The 12,311-nt window shown below is 32.7% G+C and overlaps 1 long non-coding RNA gene across 8 annotated transcripts; it reads left to right on the top strand.

Moving 5' to 3' along the window:
* Positions 1–1,177: 1,177 nt before the first annotated feature.
* On the top strand, positions 1,178–5,302 carry LOC121761557. 8 transcript variants are annotated; one of them, XR_006042033.1, is made up of 8 exons: positions 1,178–1,375; positions 2,064–2,751; positions 2,893–3,093; positions 3,166–3,258; positions 3,343–3,441; positions 3,548–3,874; positions 3,958–4,191; positions 5,093–5,302. It is a non-coding gene; the product is annotated as an uncharacterized LOC121761557 (long non-coding RNA). The 8 variants fall into 8 exon arrangements; XR_006042039.1 differs by lacking the exon at positions 5,093–5,302 and having other exon boundaries at positions 2,064–2,155; positions 2,258–2,751; positions 3,958–4,375; XR_006042038.1 differs by lacking the exon at positions 5,093–5,302 and having other exon boundaries at positions 2,064–2,155; positions 2,254–2,751; positions 3,958–4,375.
* The last annotated feature ends 7,009 nt before the right edge of the window (positions 5,303–12,311 follow it).

The raw sequence follows: 12,311 nt of genomic DNA, 5'->3' as shown, positions 1-12,311 counted from the left end.
TACTGAAGATCTTCACGTGGAGACGGAGCAAGCCATCATCGATTCTTGATTGAATCAACGAGGTAAATTGGCTAATTCCGTAGTAAGCATGTTTTAGGGATTTAATATGCTAAAGCATGTTTTAATTCAAGTTATGAGCATGATACATGTGATAATTACGCTAATAGAATTTGTCTAAATAATCTGCTAAATAGATCAAATTATGTGATCGGATTTTACGCACGCTTCCACTGCCAACCCCTTCAAAAAGTATATTTTAAATGGTTTCCGGTTCAACACAAAAGATTTGGAGTGTACAAAGAAAACACAAAATAGGGGGTGCGTGTTAAAGCTACAACGTCAAGTTTTTCAAGTACTAGGGATCAAGTTCAGAGCCTTTGTCCTAGCGGCAAGGAGCTTAGACATTATTGCATTAGGTGCTGAGTTCGAGCCCTCTTGACATCAGTTGTAATTTCCTCCTATCTATAGTATAGGAGTTTATTTGTAATTTCCTCCCTTATATAGGAGTTAATTTTGGAAAAAAAGTACTAGGGATCAAAATCCAATCTTTAGCGAGTTGGACTATTATGGAATTCTAACAGATGTCGTTAAGATGCTTCTCTACATTATTCTTGCTTTTACGTTACTATTTATCCACTCTAACTATTTATTGCAGTTTTTTTTAAAACGAGTGCAAAAAAGAAGTCAATCAAGACGGAGGGAGTACTAGATTAGTAAGAAAACATGTGAATTTTTTATTGATGGTAACATTTAAAAAATTACTAAATTAAAGAAATTAATATTTTGGAAAGTTCCAAAAATTAATTGTCTAAACTGTCAAAACTCATGTTGAATTTGACTTAAATTACATTAAATATTTTTTACTTATAGCTCTATTTTAAGCAATTACTTATGATTTTTATTAATATCCTTACGAAAAATTAATTAAGAAAGTCATTAAAACAACTATTTTTAAAACTTGATAATCAGCAATGTTTTAAAATAGTATGCAAATAAATGATACTCATTGTTAACAATTTAGATGGAAGTTGATTATTTTATTCTGCTAAAAATACGCAAGTTTCAACAATTTAGATGGATGTTGATATTAGTATTATTTTATTGTGCATACATAGACATATTTTATTGATATATATACTAATATACGTGTATTTATCATTCTTCACTTTGTGAAAATCAAGCGCCAAGCGAAGAAAAATAATAGCGCTAAATCTCAAATATCACAACCGTCCACTCTTTCCACAACTCCCAATTTACAATTTCTTTCTACAATTCCCAAGCGAAAAGAATAACTCACTCTGGTGACCAAAGATAATTCGAAAAAACAGCTGAAGGTTAATTCTCTAACATCGGGAATTTCTAATTCGATTATAAGGTAAGTGTTCTTTACTGAATCTTGATGGAGACATTCTTACAAGAGTAATATATGTTTTCATTGTTGGATTGTAGGGTTTCTCGTTTGAAATTACTTTGAGAAGGTGAAATAATGCTTGAAATTAACTGAAGTTGGTTAATATATATAGTCCCTGTTCTGGGAAGAATTATGCTTATTTATGTTTGGAATACAATTTTTGACAATTTTGGGTGCATCGTGGGAACTTCATTGATAGTGGTTTAGGTTTATTTTGGGTGAAATATAAGTATAGTATTATCTCTTATGCTTGCACTTGTTTTGATCAACAGGGATGCATATTTCATTGGCCAAAATTAAATGCTTAGCCTTCAATCCATTTAATGAGTGGTTTTTAGCAATCGGATCTACTAACAACATTGTTAAAATCTCTGATATGCGAAAGCTTTCTACTGCCCTAGTAAAGCATACAACCTAAGGTTCATTTTCTCTAGAGAATATTCCTAAATCATAAAGTTATTGAAGTCGTTATGAGCCAAACTAGTGTCAGTAGCCAAGCTGTCAGATTATGAACAATGGAGAGTTTATAACAGAATGCACCTCTATTGAAGTCCTACAGCATTTTCTGGTTATGAATAATGGTGAATGTTATCCTCTTATAATGATCAATAATCATGTTGTCTATGCTTACTTTATTACTCTAATGTAGCAGTTATGACTTCTAAATGACGAGGGCAGTTAGCAAAAGTGTTTGTTTGCAAGACGAACCAAATGTTTCACAACAAAGGTTGGAAACCGATGAAGGTAATAATAAACAGTGAACTGATTACTTTATTACTCTAATGAAGCAGTTATGATTTCAATATATTCTTTTATAATGATATACAAGTTTCACTACTAAGACAGCAATAGGCAGAAGAGTTTATTGTAGAAATCTACATTAAAAAACTTTGGACATGGTCACATCTTCATGGCCCTTCGCACCACAGCCATGAAAGTGTGCCACCATTGGAGAATGAGGGCTTGAGTGTAGACGTCGAACAACAAGAAGATGAAGGTAATGGGAAATCAAACATTGTGACAAGTTGTGTAACCTTTTAAATAATAGACTAATCATATTATACTCGTCGTTCTTCAAAGCATTGCATCTGGTGCTGAAATTGTTGAAAAGCAAAGTAGAGGCCCTACGTATATGAAAAATATTTGGGGTCGCCCTCTAAACTTGTCTCCCATTCATGTTGAATATAATGAGTTCGGTCAAGCTATAGGTGGTGAGGATAGCACTCTCTGCCATTTCCTAGGTTCGATTGCAAGAAGCGGTAATTATTGTCCTATAGATATTAAAAGTTGGCATGCCATTCCAAAGGAGAAAAAAACTGAGATGCTTGACATTGTAAAAGGTAGTTAATGTTATTTAACTTTGTCAGATCTTTTCGTTCCCTTCTATGCTTTTTGACTATCTTTTAACTTTCTCATTTACTACATGATTGATGATTATATATATACATATATATAACATTATCTGACTATGTTTAACGTAGTTACGAGTCCATGTCCCTATCACTAATGAGAAGTGGATTCTGGAATCTGTCGGGCTTAAATGGAGAAACTGGAAGCATAACTTGAAAACACGATACTGGGCTGACGTACCTATCGAGCATTTAATAGATGATAGGGACGAAAGAGTTTTGGAAGTTCAATGGATCAATCTCTTTGCCTATTGGAGAACATAACATGCCAAGGTTTAATCTACAATTCTAATACTCATTTCATTTGAACTATGCATTCACTTCCCCTTTTTCCTTTGCTATTAGAATGCAAGCAAAAGAAACAAAAAAGCTCGAGAGAAAAAGTTAATGAATCAAAGAACATGAAAGAAGTCGTTTGCCCAAGTTAAAGCCAAAATGGTAATGTTTTCTTTCTTTCTTTTTTCTTATTGTACTCATTCTTGTTACAATATATTAGTAGTTTGACAATGTACATATTCCTAGACCAAAGAACTTGGACAATGCCCATCTCGTGTTCAACTTTTCAAAACTTGTTTTGTTTCTTCAAATGGAAGCACAAGTGATGCGGTCTCTAGCAAAATTGTATGTGACGGTATATCTGTCCATTATATGAAATGTATTATGCAATCTAATTCGTGAATTAGCTTTTTAAAATTTATACATTAACTTTTTAAAATTGTGTAAACAGTCAGCAATGGAAGATTGTAGTGATCAATCTTTTGAAGGTTCGGACGATGCAATTGCTCCAGATGATATCTTTGCCCAAATCATGGGGAAGGATAGACCCGGCCATGTAAGGATGATGGGTAAGGGAGTGCGTCCTTCAGATTTATGAATCGAAACTTCTAAAAGCACATCAAACCGTTTGCTAGTGGAGTATCGAGAAAAGATTGAACGGCTGGAGGCAAGGCTTGCAACACAAGAAAGAACTAGTGGTTCACAAGAAGGCACTAGGCCAAATGTGATAGTCTCTGAGCCTTCCTCAGTAAATGCTACAACAGCTCATATTGATCAGGTAGCTTTGCTTTTATTTTCATACCATTTAAAAATATATTTACATATTAAAAATGGTGATTAATCAATTTTTATGTTTTGGAGGTTGCTACATACGTGTGTCTAAGAAGTGTTTTCACAAAAAAAATCGTTGCTAAAGGATGTATTCATAGCATAGATCCAAGTACAAAAGTTGGCGGACGAATGTTGGGATTGAATTGGTGTGAAATAAATGTTAAAGTTGTGGTTGAACCTAAGGAACAATTGATCAGACCCTACGACAACTTGCAAGAGCTTTCCCAGACAGTTGGTCATATGATTGTTGGCCATGTTTTTTTGGTATATTTTATAAATTATTTACTTACATATAATTACAAATGCACTTTAGTTTGATCCATAGTGCATATCCACCTTTATGTATGCAGATGGAACCCATTAAGTGACAACCATTGAATATTGATACATTCTCTTGGACCACCGGTATTTGGAAAATTTAAATAAATTATAGTATTTGTATGATTAATTTGGTATATGCATTTTATTATGCTACTAGGGATTATTTTGACCTTTATTTTTCTTCTCATGTTATACATATGGCTTTGTGGTTGTAAATCATTTCAAATTCCCCAGTAGATATAGTTTCTTATCATATATATCTAATCTTCAAGCCCAGAGAGATTAACACCTCGAAACCTAACCTTCTTAGACTGTGAGCATTTAATGATATCAATGCGTGTCAATTCAGTACCCATTTCAGTTTCCTCTTTCCTCTTAACCAAAGATGCATTAATTTCATCCATTAACCCCTGGCATCAGACATGCAAGGTCCGTCAGGTAGTAGGTCAAATGATCAATATGCGCTATCCATTAGCTCATCAAGAAAGAAAATCTCAGAAATAATTGCAAATTATATGAGTCCCCATATTCTCTTACTTAGATAGGACAAACTATGTACAAGTACAATGTGCAAAATGTCGAACTTCACAAAATAATGATTTAAATTTCAAGTTTGTGAGTCCTATCATTTTCATGCATACAAGACATTCTCTTCAGATGCTTTTGCCTCCATTTTCTGTTTTGTGCCTCCATTTTCTGATATGTGTGTTTCTTTTCCTGTTTGGTTATATTTCATTCTTTGATAATTTATTTCTTACAGTTTTTTTAGTTCTTCTGGTACATACTACATATATATATTTGTTGTTTATGTATAACTCCATATTTTTAAAATCAAACATTTCAGGTGGTGTCGCAGAGAACGTTTGCTCTTTCGACAGATTTAAGAGGCTAACATATCTGAAGAAACAAGCAATGCACTTCTGGATATTATCTTTTGTGTATTTTACATAGAAGAAGAACAAAACTTTTAATATTGTTTAGTATGCATGTTAAAAAACATTTTGGCATTAGATACTTTGAACTTTTGTTATGTAAATAAGGCGTTTTATTTTAATTTGTTGTTTATGAAATTTTATTGGATGAATAATTATAGTTTAATATGAATTTTATATATGTTGGAAGTGAAACTAGAATTTTATATTTATATACATATATATATATATATATATATATATATAGTAGTGATCTATGGCAAATGCCCCTTAACCAAATAACTAGAGAACAAATCATAGCCACAAGATCAAAAAAATCAAGGGCTAGAATTAATTTTCGAATTTAATGAGATATTAGTTCCATCAATCACAAATTTACTCAACAATAACAAGGCGGGGGTATAATGGTCATTGCATAGCCAAAATTCTGCTTTCGTGAACCGCTACGAATCCTCTTAGGGTTGACTGCTTCTCTATCACCAAAACTGGCCTGCGATTTCAAAATAGGAATCGGGCGCGGCAGAGTCGTTTTGAAGGGAGAAAGAGATCTCCCGCAGCCTGTGTTGATCGGAGATTGCAGCGCGTTTGAAGGGGCGGCGGCATGGTGGTTGCAGAAAGTTTTACAGAAGAAAATTATGAAGATTTGAGAAATTTTGGGAGATCAAAATTTGAAAGCGAAGTATTAAAGCATCACATCACATTTTGATGACTGTGCTTTGTTTAAACTGTTTAAACTGTTGATGATGATTTTGGTTGTGAATTTGTGATGCTTCATTTCATTCCATTCAAAATCCAAGGAACGTTCAAAGAGTTTGTCAGTAGTGACGGAGATCACCGGCCACTCGCCACTCATGGGATACAGGATCCGCGGCTGATGACCTGCTTCGAAGATTTCTGCTTCTGGGAAAGCATATTGTGGCATTGTGGGGACAAGAACTGGACGGACCACTCCACGGCGACTCTGCCCCCGTCGCCACCATCTTCTGCGCAAACAGTTTCTTTATAATCTTTGGCTTATTTTTTCATTTTTTCTACTTTTTTTCCTTTTACACCTTGAATTCTTTTTCTGAAGTGAAGTGATGCTTTATAAAGGTTTGAGGTTCATGACTAACATAGTAACACAATACAGATTCCTAATTCATCCAACCACGACTCGGCCGCCACCTCTTCGTTAATCAAACATTGATATACAATAATTAATATAAGAACATGGTTGTTCTTTGAGAACCGTCCTCCATGGTTGTTTGTCGCTACATAATTCATGATTTAACTTTGAAGCAGAATAAAAAATATTGATTCTAAGAGTGATGTGTTTTGTAAACAAGAGTGAAGTAAAATCATGCTAAGAGTAACGTGTTTTGTAAACAAGAGTGAAGTAAAATCATAATAAGAGTGATGTGTTTTGTAAATAAGAGTGATGTAAAATCATGCTAGGAGTGATGTGTTTTGTAAACAAGAGTGAAGTAAAATCATGCTAAGAGTGATGTGTTTTGTAAACAAGAGTGAAGTAAAATCATGTTATAAACAAGAGTGAAGTAAAATCATGCTAAGAGTGATGTGTTTTGTAAACAAGAGTGAAGTAAAATCATAATAAGAGTGATGTGTTTTGTAAATAAGAGTGAAGTAAAATCATGCTAAGAGTGATGTGTTTTGTAAACAAGAGTGAAGTAAAATCATAATAAGAGTGATGTATTTTGTAAACAAGAGTGAAGTAAAATCATGTTAAGAGTGATGTGTTTTGTAAACTAGAGTGAAGTAAAATCATGCTAAGAGTGATGTGTTTTGTACTCAATGAAATGACTAGTAGGTATTAACAAACCGGGCTTTAAGTCCAAAAAGAAAGAAGTCACTCACTTGGGCTGGAAATAAATTAATAAAATGTGGAATCCACATATAAAAATGGAGTAGTAATTTAATAGCGAATTAATGAAATAAATACTAAACGTAATTTTAGGTGACATAGAGGTATAGAGTCCAAAAATAAAATTATGAATCACAACATTTAATTGAAATACAATCAAAACAATAACACAAAAACATCAAATTCGATCAACCTAAACAAAACCTCAAACTTTCCCCAACAACACTTCATCAATAACCCTACGCAGATTCCGTCGCGACGCCCCTTTCGCCGCCTCCTCCGCAAGCTTCTTCCACTCTGCCGCCCTCCTTCTCATCTCCTCCCCTTCCTCCCCCACCATCAAGCTCCTCACCTGTTTCTCCACCTCATCTCTCTTCACATCACCACCAATCTCCTTCCCCACCCCCCATTGGTTGCAGCAGTACCAGCAATTCGTCAGTTGCTCCGCGAAAAACACAATGTGATACTGATGTGTTTTCGCGGCGATTCACCACCGGAGGTTGAATTGGATTTCGATTCTTCAGATGCAAACGTACTTTTCCATCGCCGACGTGACGGCGGAGCTGAAGAAGGTGGTGGAGAAGAAGATATCGGAGAATGACGCGGAGGTGAACAAGGCTGAGGGTGATTGTGCGGCGACGATCGACGGAGAAAAGAAACGGAAAGACAATAATCACCATAATTTCCAACGAGATTTGGAAATTGAAACCGCATAATTTCATATTTAAATTTCATAATGTAATTTTCAAAAATACCCTTGGCCTATTTTGTATTATTAAAATAAATAATATTTGTTCCATTAAGATGTGTGGCTGAGATTTGTTCTCTAGTTATACACTTAAGATTAGTTATATCTTGATCACTAACCTATATATATATATATATACATATATATATATATATGGGTGCATTATAATGATAACTCCAATTTGTGTGATAACCCTATAACTAAATCTCCACCACACATTTTAAAAATATGTGGTCTGGATTTAATCTAACAAAACTATCATTTTATCAAATAAAACTATCATATTTCGGATATATTAAGGGCAAAATTGTCATTTCGTTATAAAATTGGGTGGGTAAGAAGAAAGCGTGAATTAAACACTGCATTCAATTTCTCTCACACTCAAACCCTCTGAATCGCATCCAAATTCTGGAATATGTCGAAGGAAAACGCTCAAGCATCATCGAAGGAAGGCTGGACAAAGTTTATTACTTATTTCACTTTTGTTTTTGCTCGATTTTATCATTTTGCCAGAGATTCTCATTTTTTTAGATTCTATAGTTTTTTAGTGTAGATTTAGAGTTACATATGACAGCATGATGAAATTACTTTTAATTTACTTCATACTTGGTTTTGTATCATCAATTCATACCTTATTCCATGATGAATTATAGTTTTAAATTATAAAATGATAGTTTCAGGGGATAAAATGATAGTTTCAAATGATAAAATGATACCATGGATAGAAATCAGCTGCTTCTACTAATGTATTGAATTTCATACCAATCATTAGCTTCAAAGCATCATCACAAACAGGAATGTACATACCTACAAATCAGTAAAACTGTCATTTTATCAACTTAGAGAATCATTCTATCCGGCAAAACTATCATTTTATCAACTCGGGGTATCATTCTATCCAGCAAAACTATCATTTTATCAACTCAGAGTATCATTCTATCCGGCAAAACTATCATTGTATGCAGTAAACCTAATATTTATAAGCCAAAAGTATCATATTAACACATAATCGGCAATGCAGAATATAATTACATAATATCATGAACTGATTTGTTGCCTAGTTTACGAATGCCAAAACCAACTGAACGAGCATAATGTTCATAGAAATCAGCTGTTTCTACTAATGTATTGAATTTCATACCAATCATTGGCTTCAAAGCATCATCACAAACAGGAATGTACATACCTACAAATCAATAAAACTATCATTTTATCAACTCAGAGTATCATTCTATCCGGCAAAACTATCATTTTATCAACTCAGGGTATCATTCTATCCGGCAAAACTATCATTGTATGCAGTAAACCTAACATTTATAAGCCAAAAGTATCATATTAACACATAATCGGCAATGCAGAATATAATTACATAATATCATGAACTGATTTGTTGCCTAGTTTACGAATGCCAAAACCAACTAAACGAGCATAATGTTCATAGAAATCAGCTGTTTCTACTAATGTATTGAATTTCATACCAATCATTGGCTTCAAAGCATCATCACAAACAGGAATGTACATACCTACAAATCAATAAAACTATCATTTTATCAACTCAGAGTATCATTCTATCCGGCAAAATTATCATTTTATCAACTCAGAGTATCATTCTATCCGGCAAAACTATCATTTTATCAACTCAGGGTATCATTCTATCCGGCAAAACTATCATTTTATCAACTCAGAGTATCATTCTATCCGGCAAAACTATCATTCTATGCAGTAAACCTAACAATTATAAGCCAAAAGTATCATGTTAACACATAATCGGCAATGCATAATATGTCATTTTGTCAGGTTAAAGTATCATTTTATCAACTTATATGCAAAATTGAAAACATCTTCCTGATCACAATTGTGCGAGAAATATGGAAACAAAATCTGGAGATTATGGAATAATGAACCAAATCGGAAGAAAATCCGGAGCCTATGTAAATAAAATAGGTAAGAAATATGGATACAAAATCGCTAAGAAGAGAGAATCGAACTGAGAGAGAGTGAAAGAATGGAGCGAAATTCAGAAATTAAATGAGGGAAATGACATATTTACCCTCTGTGCTTTTTTATGAAGTAAATCTAAGTTTGAATCTCAGCCACAAGATTAGAAAATATGTGTGGTTCAGATTTGGTTATAGAGTTATTACGTGATTTGGGGTTATCATATGATCACAACTCTATATATATATATATATATATATATATATATATATAAATAGGGTTTTGATCCATGCAAAAGCATTCTTAATACAAAAATGCAGAACCAAGCATACAAAAGTAATTTTTAGGTCATTGTAAGCTTATTTTTACGTCATTATAGTAAGGATGACATGAAATGATCTTAACATGACCTCAAATCCAAAGTTTATAATATGACCTAAAACTGCTTTACAATGACCCTCCGTGTTTTTGTTTAATTATTGACCATTGGATTGTCAAATCTCATGGTCAGGATTTGGTCTAGATTTTGTATTGAGATCAAGTTTTGTATTGATCATTTTCCTATATATATATATATATATATAGGATTGTATTCAATGTCGAACCAATTTTAAATGCCGAACTAGAGAACAAATCTTATGCATCCATTCTTATAATCTTGTGGTCTTAATTAATTCAATTAAATATTACCTAATTCTATTATAATATACCGAAATTAGAGTCTGGAGGATTCTTTTGTAATTCTCATTCATGCGGTTATTATGTTTCCATAATTAAAGCAATGGAAATGTGAGAAAAAATCGCTACACAATCAAGCTGCTAACTTGGATTTAATTAAATCAACAAATCAATTCCATCCCAATATTTCACTAGCCTATCCCATTCTTGAAATTGTTATAACTTGATCTTGTTCTATCGAATATTTAACCACCACTACGCCAAGAACTGGGACGCCAATGGACGACTTGAACAATCCTCCACAATTGAATTTTCGCAGGAAGCAACAAACGTAGAGGGTTCAATCAACGAGATTCAGATATTGTCTGCTACACCCATCGCTCACGATTGGGGTTTCATCTCTATTAATTCACATCTCCATCATCAACATACATCTACAATTACATCTCCATTGTCAAGTCACGCCTATAATTTCACGCAATTCATGAGTCTTCAATTGATCATTGGGTTCAATTCTAACACCAGAAAACCAAGAGGTTGAATCCGAAGTTAAATTTATTCAATTTAAAAAGAAATCATTGCATTATATAACTCATTAAAAAAGAAAACGTGATGGTTATGAGGAGTGGTTGTTGTGTTATATAACTTCATCTTTTAATCAAATGTTTTTATCTTTTAATGTAATGAATTCACCCGAGAAGTGGAAACATTTCAGTTAAAATGAAATAAATTTCAAAAACCCATAATAAAATAACTTCCATCTTATGATATTATTTCTTCATCTTATTAGGAATTACTTCATCTTATATTATGATCAATTCACCTTATACATTTAAAACGAATCAGGTTTGAACCATCGAAAAAAAATCAAAACTCATATCTTGAAGATCACTAAGAAATCTCGAATTGAGAATTAGTTCCACAATACTAGCAATTTGATTCACTATAATACATAAACAGTTCAAACCAATTGAAGTTTAGTAGAACCAAATAGATAATCAGTGTGTGAACCGAATAAGATTTCAAATACATATATAAAATCTCATTTGATTGAGTTAATATGCAATGAAAATGGATAGTGTATGAATTAATCTTCTTGTTTTGACTTTCGCAAACAACGCATCCGTTTTTTCCCTTCATATGCGGTTGCGCGCTTGGCCTTGACATTCCTCCTCGCAACAGGCTTCTTGGCATCACACTTCTGATTTAATACAATTGAAAATACCCATATTAATCAAACATTCAAAATTTAAACCTCCCCAAAAAATAATACTAATAACTTCATATTCTAATTTAATCCCTCCAAAAAAGTAACTTCATAATGTAACAATAATTTCATCTTATACTCTTATTACTTCATCTTTTTATTTAATAACTTCATAATATAATTTAAATTTCCAAAAAAATAATCCAAATTTGAATTAAATCACATCATATAACAATGTAAAAACTTCATCATACCCTTAAAGTACTTCATCTTATATTATAATCATTCATCTCTTGAATAGTTTTCATGCACTTCAAAAAATAAGAACCAAAACAATAAAAATAATTGAAGACAAAAACTGAATAATCCTATGTTGTAATCTAAAGACAACAATCACTACAACTTTATAATGAAAACAATTAAAAAACAATCGAAATTTGAACCAAAAAGAACAGAAGCCATGGCAAATCACTACAACTTTATGTTGCAAAATTAAATAACAAATTAACATATCTAAAATTCATATTAAATGTACCAAAAAAGAACAGAGGCCAGAAAAATTCAATAACATTCACAAATACAGTAACTAATCACTTCATACTTGAATCACATTTCTTCATCGTACAATGTACTTACTTCAATATACAATCAAATTTAAGGTCAAACACATTGGTAACTGGGAGGCTATTACCATTTTCA

The sequence above is a fragment of the Salvia splendens genome, chromosome 13 (assembly GCF_004379255.2).
Source record: "Salvia splendens isolate huo1 chromosome 13, SspV2, whole genome shotgun sequence".
Taxonomy (NCBI): domain Eukaryota; kingdom Viridiplantae; phylum Streptophyta; class Magnoliopsida; order Lamiales; family Lamiaceae; genus Salvia; species Salvia splendens.
The sequence above is the reverse complement of the archived record's forward strand: the minus strand, read 5'-3'. Positions and strand labels throughout refer to the sequence as shown.